This window comes from Centruroides vittatus, unplaced genomic scaffold, assembly GCF_030686945.1.
Source record: "Centruroides vittatus isolate TY-2023 unplaced genomic scaffold, ASM3068694v2 scaffold_1209, whole genome shotgun sequence".
Classification (NCBI taxonomy): Eukaryota; Metazoa; Arthropoda; class Arachnida; order Scorpiones; family Buthidae; genus Centruroides; species Centruroides vittatus.
In genome coordinates, this window is record NW_027122673.1 from 883,544 (window position 1) to 894,591 (window position 11,048).

The 11,048-nt window shown below is 44.2% G+C and overlaps 1 non-coding gene across 1 annotated transcript; it reads right to left on the reverse strand.

Annotated features, from left to right (window-relative positions):
* Positions 1-6,203: 6,203 nt before the first annotated feature.
* TRNAI-AAU (transfer RNA isoleucine (anticodon AAU)) lies at positions 6,204-6,277 on the reverse strand. The gene has a single exon. It is a non-coding gene; the product is annotated as a tRNA-Ile (tRNA).
* Positions 6,278-11,048: the final 4,771 nt, after the last annotated feature.

The following is an 11,048-nucleotide window of genomic DNA, read 5'->3' on the forward strand; positions in this document are numbered from 1 at the left end:
GAGACCTTCCTGACGCCAGATATACCCTTCTCACTTCTGGGTTCACTGTGTTTCGGGCAGACCACACCACGGCCCAGGGAGGAGGACTACTCACAGCTATAGCCTACTATTGGCCTGTCTGGCACTGCTTGCAAAACCCCACCATCCAGGGCCTCGAATATCAAGAAACACTGATTTACGTTACGAGGAAGCCCCTCTGTCATCAACGTTTATGCCCCGCACGGGGACCTAACCGAGGACATGCTAGATACTCTCACACAAAACCATCATTGGCGGTGACTGGAATGCACATCACCCCCTATGGGATGATGGCTGCAGGCGCCCCGACGGGGCGGGCTGTACTTTATTCAACTGGCTCACGACAGCCGATATCAGTTGCCTCAATACGGGGGAGCCCACCCATTTCCGCCAAGGAGGCGCCTCAGCCATTGACATAACCCTCTGCTCACCTGATCTTATGGGGACGATTGCCTGGAGTACCAGCGCTGATACACTCACCAGCGACCACTCTCCGGTGCTGCTTACTTTGTCCCTACCAGGCTCCATCGGCACCCCGGCCATTTCACGGACACGCTGGCACACGAATTGGGACAAGTATGCCACCAACATCAGCCAAAGCTGGACGGAGGGAGAGCCTCTCCCCAACTGACTACCACTCGTTAATCAATAAGATCTGCGCGGCGCTCACAGACTCAACTGAAGGTCGCGCAGCCCCTCTAGGGGATTGCCCCCTTGGTGGACCCCAGCATGCAGCCGCCTATGGGCCAAGAAACGCCTTGCCTTCAGGCTGGCCCATCAGTTAGCATCGATCACTTGGTGGAACACCTACAAAAAACTGGGGGCTGAGCTTCGTCGCAAGGTCCGCCACTCCCGCCGCGAGTGGTGGAACAGCATATGTGCGTTCCCTCCCTCTCACTCTACACTTTTTCAGACCTTCCGCCGGCTGCGAAGCCCACCGGCTATAGTGGATACCCAGAACAACATCCAGTCCCCCACCACCCTCCTAACACCGCTTCAACAGGCAGAAGCACTAGCCGACTTCTTTGGGAGGTCTCGCCCAATTGGAGCGTTCGCTCCCCTCTCGGCACCCCACCAGCCCACAACGACAAGCGACGACCGTCCTTTTCACATCCGGGAACGTTCGCGCACTCCGCCGGATCCGCAACACCACGCCTGGCCCGGACGGCATCAGCGCTTGGGCCCTAAGGGCGCTCCCAATCGCCGGCCTCCGCATCCTTCTGGACCTCTTCAACGAGTTCTGGATTTCCGGGACTTGTTCCCTTGATTGGAAAACGGCTACAATCATCCCCATCGCAAAACCAGGCCGGCTCGTATAGACCAATATCCCTGACATCTCATCTCGCCAAGATCTTTGAACACCTTGTCTTGCACCGCCTTCAGGCGCACACAATGCAGACAAATCACTTCCATCCCCATCACTTCGGCTTCTTACCTTATCGCGGCGTTCAGGAAGCACTGATCACCATACATCATCACATTGCGGTAGCTCGGGCACAGCGCCGCTGGACGTACTTGATTGCCCTCGACCTGGAGGGAGCGTATGATTCTGTCTGCCACCATGGCATTCTGGCAAAGCTGTCTTCCCTGGGCGTTGGAGGCCGGCTGTTGCACTGGCTTTCCTCTTTCCTACTCCAGCGCACTTTCCGGTTTGCTGGAGAGGTGCGCTGTCATCGTACCACACTCTCACACAGGGTGTCCCACAGGGCAGCGTTTTAGCGCCTTTCCTGTTCACCAGCTACATGGCGGACCTCTGGGAGGACATCCCTCTGAACGTACGGGCAATCCTCTCTTTCTCCGCAACAAAAAGCGCTGTCATGGACCTGTCACCCAAACAAAACCGCCCGCCAATAGCGCTGACACTGCCTTCGGGAAGAATCCTGCAACGCACCATCATACGAGTCCTGAGCATGCATTTTTCTCATACATTCACGTGGACGGCCCACGAGACTTTCACACGCACAAAACTGACCAGAGCGGGATCTTTTCTCAAATATTTCGCATCCCGCCATAACGGTGCTCATACAGCAGAGCTCCTCAGGCTTTGTCTTTGCGGTTCTCAGCCCAATGGCCGAGTTTGGAGCACCGCTCCTGGATGGCGCTCCATCCACCACCATCAATCGCATTGAGAAACCCCTCAACGCCGCATTCTGAACGGCGCTGGGCATGCCCAGGACGACCCCTCTCTTATCATTCTCAATGAACGATAGTCCATTGAGGATGGTGGGATCAGTCCATTGAGATGGTGGGATCAGCGAATGCAGCTGGGTGCGGATTTGGATCTTACACCTCATGTGAGATATATCGTAGATAAAGCAGTTACACAGTTTTGTAGCTTACAGAGCTTGGCAGGCCGGGGTGGGGGCTGAGGCTTGCTTCCTGCACTCCGGATCCTGTATTCGTCTCTGTATATACCAGTAATAGTATATGCTGCTGGTATGTGGGGCGGCGGACTTCAGCCCCTTCACCGTGGGAAACTTGAAACATCCCAACGGAGAGTACTGTTGATGATCACCCGGGCCTATCGGACTATATCAACTCCTGCGTTGCAATTACTCGCGGGTGAATTACCTATTGATATAAGGATTGAATTAAAATACTATAAATACTTGTCGAGGTCTAATATACCTTTTGTTTGTGGAGATACTATGTTTCAGCCAGGTTCATTAGTCGATGCAATTAAAATAATGGTGAGACAAGTACAAAAGTTATTGTTAGATAAATGGAATGATAGGTGGTGTGGGGAGACGCGTGGTCGGATTACTGCTCGCTTCTTTCCCACTGTCTATAGTCAGGATGATGCACAGTGGGTTACCCCAAATTATTATTCTTGTCAAGTCTTATCAGGACACGGAGATTTTCGAGAGAGGTTGTTTGGTTTTCGGTTGGTCGATTCCCCTAATTGTGAATGTGGGGAACTCGACACCCTGGAACATTTTTTATTTTATTGTCCAATTTATAATAGCGTTAGAAATAATATTAGGAATGATATCTTATTATATAGTGGGAGAATAGCAGATCTATATTTAAAAATAGTTGAGAATGAAGATAATTATGCTAAGTTCTTGTAAGTATTTGAAGATATGCTGAAATTAAGACAGGAGATTAGGACTTTAAGAATATAACTTTACTTTATCTTATCAAGTTTTTCTTTTAATTCACTCACACACTCACATTTTTTAAGTTTTTATAAATCAGTGGCGTGCCGTGACATTTGATGATAGGGAAGCTGTGTTTCTGTAAGAAGCCGACTTCCAGGGGCAATCAGTTAATTGCGCGTCAGTAATGGTCTAGGGTCCATTCGTACATAGGTGGTGGCTGTAGAGACAAAGACGACAAGTATCTGACAAAAACCGTTTATTTTAACATAAAATAAACATATACTATGTACAAAATAGTTTGCTTTAGGACAATCAGCCGTTCGGACGTCCTGAGCGTCGATGTGGTTCTTCGATGGTCGATCGAAGGTAGCCCCAGGACAGCGGCGTTGACAAGTCTGTAAAGCATGGGAAAACTTCGTCCGTTGAAGTCGGGGACACGGTTGGCCGAAATGGCACGGGTTACCGGGTTACAGGTTGGCACAATAGACGAGAAACTGTTTTTTTTTTTTTTTTTTTTTTTTGCACGTTGACACACGGCGTTTTGGTTATTTGGAACGTTAACCGAGTGCCAGGTGTCCGCGATTGTCGGAGAGATTATATCAATCTCCGTTTTTTCTTTCATCCATTTTAATTGGTCGTTCTCCCTCAATCACGCTTTCCGAGTGGTTGGTCCCTCGTTACTAAACGTAACGAGACTCTTACCTGGAGCGGGAGAAAAGTCAAAATCGAAGACGAATTCGATCTTCCACCGATCATAAGACGACTTCCTTCCGCGATTTATGGTTTCTGCCTGGCAGTTTGATATAAACAATGGGTGTCCGACTACAAACGACATTTACATACAAACGACACGAATATAAATATTGCGATTCACTACGTAATGTAGATAAATCAAAAAATTTCCCATAAAATTTACTTAATTTAAAGAATTAAAACACGCTTGGAAAAATTGTTAATAATTTTAATATTATGAAAAACATCTAAAAGTGATAAAAATTCTAAAGATTTTATGTCTGAAAATCTGTCAATATAATTATAATTTTCTTTTAGTTATACTGTAATTAAATATAACTTTGCAAAAAAAACGTACATAAAAATAACATTGAATACTCTTTACTTTTTAAATCTTAAACAATTCACTTAGTCAGATAGCTCCCTGCCAGTGGCTAAGGGATAAAATCGTTGGAAGCGTTACACGTGTGTAGTTTCCACCAGCTAAACTGGCTGAAGTTGGTGTTCTGTAAAGCGCATGCGCCAATGCCCTCTGGCTGCTTTACACCATTCAGTTATTCTCGCCGTGAAAGCTGTCTCGGAAGCGCTTCCATTCCGCCACTGCACTCTCCCATGCGGCGGCTCAAATATCGAGGGGCAGCTTTAGCCCACTACACGACCTCTACCAAAACGCCTCAAGTCTGGACTTTTATCGTTGGCGCCGTCACCAGGAACCTTACGTGTACCGGGTCTTTTCCCGTTACCGTCGGGAAGGTCAATTCATGTCACTCATCTATCGCCAGCGTTGTGTGCACCCAAGCACTGCCAGCGTCCATCCACACATCAGTCTAGACGACTACCCCACTTCGTCCACCGACCCACCAGTCGTCACGAGCGTCCGTTTCCGGGAGACTGTCGCTGCAAAATGGCCGGGCTGGCTCTGCCTGGGCGCGGATGCATCCAAATCCAGTACTCGGACCGCCGTTGGCGTAGTCCTCTCGAACACAAACAAAACAGAGGCCTAGTCCCTGCACAATTACTGCAGCGTCTTCGGGGCAGAAGCCCAGGGCATCCTGCGCGCAATCCACATCAGCCCCCAGCTGGCCAAACCCACCGTCATCTTCTCCAACAGCCGCTCGGTCATCCAGGCTATGGCCAACGTCTCGTTCTCATCACCACCTATAATCATCGATCTCGCGGCTATGGTCAGCGCCCACGCGGAGCCCATCGTCATCAGCTGGACACTAGGCCATACCAATATTCCGATCAACGAGGCGGCCCGCCGCGACCTGTTCAGTGGCTCCATCTGGAGACCCCTCACGCCACGAGACCTCACCCGGGCCATGCAGGACACCACCATCGGCACCCTGACGGATTCCTGGTCAGCGGCACTCCGCAACAAAGGCCGGGACAACCTTCGTCCGTTCGCCCCCTGGAGGTACAGTTGCGCGTCGTCTCGCCACGCGGAGACGCTTTTGGCCCGGCTTCGGACCGAGACAGCCCCGCTTCATGCTTTCCTGTACTCACGGCACCTACACGACTCTTCGGGGTGCCCCCATTGTGGCGCAGCAGAAACTACACTACATTACTGGCTTCATTGCCCCAAATACGCTACAGCCCGCAAGGACCTCGGTAACCCAGGTGGCCCGGATTCGATTCCCGGTATGGGAACTTGCTTTTGTTCCTTTTTCCGCATCTTGGCGTTGCCTACTGTTATCTTTTACTCCTACTCAAACATACAAATCCATCTGCGAAAATTTCCACGAGACTTCAGATCTCGAACGTACTGTACGTCTGTAGGATTGCTTCGAAAAAGAAAAAACAACGCCCTCACGGTGGACGACTTAGAAACGCAGGAGCGAAAAAATTTCCCACGCCGGGAATCGATCCCGGGCCTCCTGGGTGAAAATCAGGTATCCTAGCCACTAGACCACCAACTCCGCTTTAATTAGACGTTATCCGTCAAGCAGAAATCGTCTGGGCTCGTTACAATCTAACTCCTGTTCTCTTTCATTTATCCCGTCACTTTGCGCTAGTCCGTCTGCTGCTGTCCGTCCAAGAATATTCGTAACCTCCGTTTCGAGTTCGCAACGAAATTCTCCGAGCTGCATCGTTGTCCGCTTCCGTTATGAAAAAAGGACTCGTTGACGTGCAAACGGCTACGACGAAACAAAATTCTGGTTTACTGCGAAAGTCGTACGCATTGACCGAAACACCTGTTCTGAAGACTGCACTGCGTTGGTGCGTGTTTAAATAAATAGCCTCCAGTTCAACTGATGAGGGATTTATCGTTATGTCGAAAAGCAAACAAAAATAAAAACAGTCTCTAGTGAACTCTGTTTACGACGTTCGGAATCTGCAAAATGAAACGACTGGTTCGTGTGGCGCTCGAACCCACGGCCTTCGCGTTATTAGCACGACGCTCTAACCGACTGAGCTAACGAGCCACAAATGCCAGGCTATTCTTCAAGAATATACTGGGGACCAGATCGACATTCCGTTACGATACACGCAATCACGGAAACAGTTAACCGAACAATCTACTTTAACTTAGTATTTCCACAAAATTTCTATGCTACTCAATTGTCAAAGTGAGATCATTTCAACAAGCACGTTTTGCAGAAAATTCAAATCCATGTCGCTTGGGTCGTCAATTTGCAAATGCCTCCTCCGATATCTTGCATCAATTACTCTCTACTTGGGTGACATTTAAACAAGGGACGTTGTTTCTCTCTCTTTACGTTAGCCGCCACCGTCTCCCTTTGTCCTTTCTAGCAGAAGGGTAAATTTCGCACGTCTACACTCACCGAGAGTACGACCCAAGAATAATTTTTTTATCGTTCTAGTAGCCTCAAAAACTTCACTCCCCTGTTGTTAATGTGGTTCGTAAAAAGGGTACTCCACTTACAGGAAGGAATGTTAATAAAAAATTTGAGAGAACAAAAGGAAGAACAAAAAAGAAAGAAAACTTAAAACCGAACTCATATTTAATATCCATATATCTTTTTTTGGTCATTAATTTACTAAAAATTGGGGTGTGTAGATCATTCTTGGACCAGTACGTACATTCTCTCAGCAGGTTTGTATAACAGGCCTTGTAACATACAAATTGTTAAAAATATGTACATTTCTTAGTCCGTTACCGGCTCCCACTGATCCCTAGATGACCGTGCCTGTTGCATCGCGAAATTATTCGTTTCAGTCACAATAATGTTTATCAGTTGCAAATCAAAAAATAGCAGAAAGTATGCTAAAAGATCGAATGCATCTGTAAGGGTGAATTTACACCCCGGACATCCCCGAAAAGGAAATTTCGGAGGAGGTGGAGGAGGACTGTCTACATTTAGTTCCACCCAGTTTCTGGCAGAGGGGACGTCTCCATTGTCGCTATTGTCTGTCGACACATCGTGGCTAACGGTGATGTCTGAGTCACTGTCAGACAGTTCTTCATATTCATAATCTAAATTTGACATTCTGACAATAAAAAAAAAAATTATCTAAAAACCCGTTATAACAATTATTATTTTTCTCCAGAAACATTATATTTCTTATAAACTTACTTGATAATTACTGGATAAATTACCCCTTAAGACCTTAACCCGAGATATCTCTTAAGAACGACCCGACCTTCTTCAACGTACAGTATGTCTTTACCGATATTGACGGGTGTTGTAATGGCCAGGATTATCTTGCACGCAATCTTCGTGCTCTGCCGGGTCTTCGTTTCGTGGAGCAACCGCGCTCTCTCTATTGTACAGGTACACTTCTTCATCCTCCACATCCTCGACCAATCTCTCACTAAACAAGAAAACAAAGAATTTGTAATAAAATAAATATATAATATTGAAATTGAATTACGAAACTTTAACCACAAATATTTAAAAAATGTTAAAGAGAAATTATAACACTTGGAAAACATTCGATTTAATGCCATTCACACAAAGTAACACTACATCGAAGTTTGATTATATATACGAGTAGGCGCCGCTTACATACGAATCCAATAAGATCATGATGGAGAATTACAAAGGAACCAAAAAATTGGCAGCATTTCTACGTTTAGATGTGAGTAGATACACAACTACTTATTATCACTGCGTTACGCATGGCTAACGTATACGTAAAGCCCTACAAAAATGAAACTATATAAAATTTGCATAACTACACTCTATGATGATTCTGTACTGACTAAGGCTATACCGAAATATAGCCAGTCTGGTTGCGGGGTACTCGACTGAGGACTTTACAATTAAAAGACACGTGTTGTTAGCAGGAAATACTTTAATAATATAACAAAGAATTACTTAACAAACAGCTAATGAACTTAACTAATATCCTTAAAAACTATACAATGCCTTGAACTTATACACTAAGGTAATGCTTAGACTAACATGAAAGAAAGAACTTCACTTATTCTAAAATACATATATAGATATATATACAATTATTTACATGGTGGCATATTTGGTCATTGCATCCAATTGATACGATTACGTCACAGATTCGATACCCCTTGTTCGCAGGCACGTGGCCGGACTCACTCCACAAACACAATATAAGGTGCCAAATTAAAGAACTAATCGTCCTGATGAGTACTCCTAGTACTTACATATAATTTTAATTGAATTTATTACAAGCTTTCGCAAAATTCAGGTCGATGGGGTTTGATTGTCTTCACGCACAAACTTCACTTCTCTTTCTTCTAGATTCGGACATTATCCACAATCCTCTCCTTTTGTGTAGGATCAATCCCGTCTCCAGAGTCCACGTATGAACAAAACCCGAAAAAAAATCCTTCTGCATGTGTGACATACGTTTTTATATCTCCCTCTCATCCGGGAGCCTTTACTGGGCACGTGACCTTCTTTCCACCAATCCGCATCTACCACTGTTGTGACCCCAAAAGGTGATACGGAGCTTAAAGTAAAACGAACGCGTCACAATTAATAAAAAACCCGATACAATATTATAAAGAAAAACGGAATGAATATATGTATGAATTACAACTATTAAGTTCTTTACAATTACAATAGTGGCGGAGCACTACAATTCCTTTACGCCGTGTATCTCAGAACGTTAAGCGGCTCGTACCCGTTTTATGTTATAATATACATAAGTTTATTATGTACAAACAGTAATGTAATTTACCTGTTAAAACGTTGGCAGGCCGTCTGACAGATTGGTCGAACCTTCATCAAAACTTGTCTATAAGCGGGCTCGATGTTATTTTCAAAAACGTCTAAACCGTCGAAAGCACCGGTCGACGGTTCGAACTGCTTCGAGAGGCCTTTCTTCATCTCGCTGCCTCGAAATTTAAAATCATCCAAATTGTGTGGACTGACGAATCTTCGCACGTCCACATGTTTATCCGATCCCTCCCTAAATATGCAAAGACAATAACTATTTAATTCTACTCTCAATACTTTTAAATTTATTCGCCACAGGGAATAAGCCTTTCATGAATTGTAGCTAAACACTCGACTTGTCTAAATCTTCTTTTGTTCTTTTAAAACAACGCATATTAAAATTTAAAAAGTTAGGCCGCGACTCCACTAGCCGTAAAAGGGCCGTAAAACCCCTCGCCGTAAAAGCTTTTAATCACGTGACCATGATATTTTACGCCTGGGCAGGTCGTAAAACCGACGTAAAAGCGAGTTGAGCAGTGTTCAACTTTCGAAGTGAATACTACGACCGTAAACCGGTACCATCCACCAATCAGAAGTCAGTTAAATCTAGGTCATCGTGACACGGTGCGAAAATGGCGGAAAACGAGCTTTTGTGTACGTTCTCTCGTGGCTACTCTAGAAGATCTGGAAAGATTTATCGAAAACATCCGAAAGTATTCATGTATCTACGACAAGAGGCATCCCGATTATAATAATGGATGCCTAAAACACGCGATATGAACGGCCAAAGGAAAATCCTTCAATTTAGAGGAGTATATAATAAAAAAGCTAAGCTTATAAATGCTGTATATTATCTTAATAATATAATAATAAAAGTCAATATATGAAAGTAAAGATATTACTTTTACTATATTTGTAATTATAGTATAGAGAAAACTCGTAGAATATAATTATTGTCTTTATATCGATATATCACGTATACACCGTAATAGTACTGTCACCGTAAAAAGCTTCGCTAGCCGGATCTCCACCGCAATCTGAGCGCAAACGCAAATAGGTCACGTGATTAAAAGCTTTTACGGCTGTTTTACGGCTAGTGGAGTCGCGGCCTTATCTATATATATAATCGAGACGAGTTGATAATAATAATAATAATAATAATAATCAGCGCAGAGCCCAAACGGTTAGGAGTTGAAAGTTGAAATTTGGTACACAGTTAGGGTACATCAGGAGAACGCACACTAAGAAGGGAATTTTCGAAATTCCTCCTCACGGTGGAGAGGGACAGGATTAAGGCTTAACACTTCCATTGAAGATGGAAGTGTCAAGTAACAATGAAAGTGTTAAGTAACAATGGAAATGTCAACAATGGAAGTGTCAACAATGGAAGTGTTAAGTAACAATGGAGAACAAGAGAAAGCAACGTGCAAGATTTACGGGCTCTGTAAAAGAAAGAAAAAAAGTAATATGTTAGAACACATTCGATTTTCAAATTTAAACAGATTAGTTCGGTTTTTCTCGACCTTTCTTCTTTAGAACATTCGATGAAAATCGAACGGTATAATCAGAACACGTCGTGAAAATCGAACAATATTAGAACATTCGATTTTCAAATTCGACCATTCTTTAGAAATAGTTCGTTGATGAAATTACTCTTTTTCTTTTGTGACTATAATGTAATAATCTTAATATTCGCTATCGTTACTTTTGCCCGAGCAACGCCGGGCCTACCTGCTAGTATTTTATATTTATTAAACGAAATTCGGATTAAAATTTTAGTAAATTTCGTCGTATTCCGTACCACAGTTAGACACGAATCTGTAATATAAAAGAGGCCCGATTACTCGTTTAAATAACTCTCTTATAAAGCCCCGTATTACAGGAAGACACAAAAATCGTAAAGTCTACTTCGAATATAAACCAGAGTCGGAATCTTTACGTTTCATTTAATTAGGTTTAATTACGTTTTGTAGATGGAAGTTTTTCTATAAAGCCTTTAATCTCTAAAACAAATTTCTAATCCGAATAAATAATAATAAAATGTAAAACGTCTCATACCCAGGGGGATGGGGCAGGGGTCGATACTCTCCAC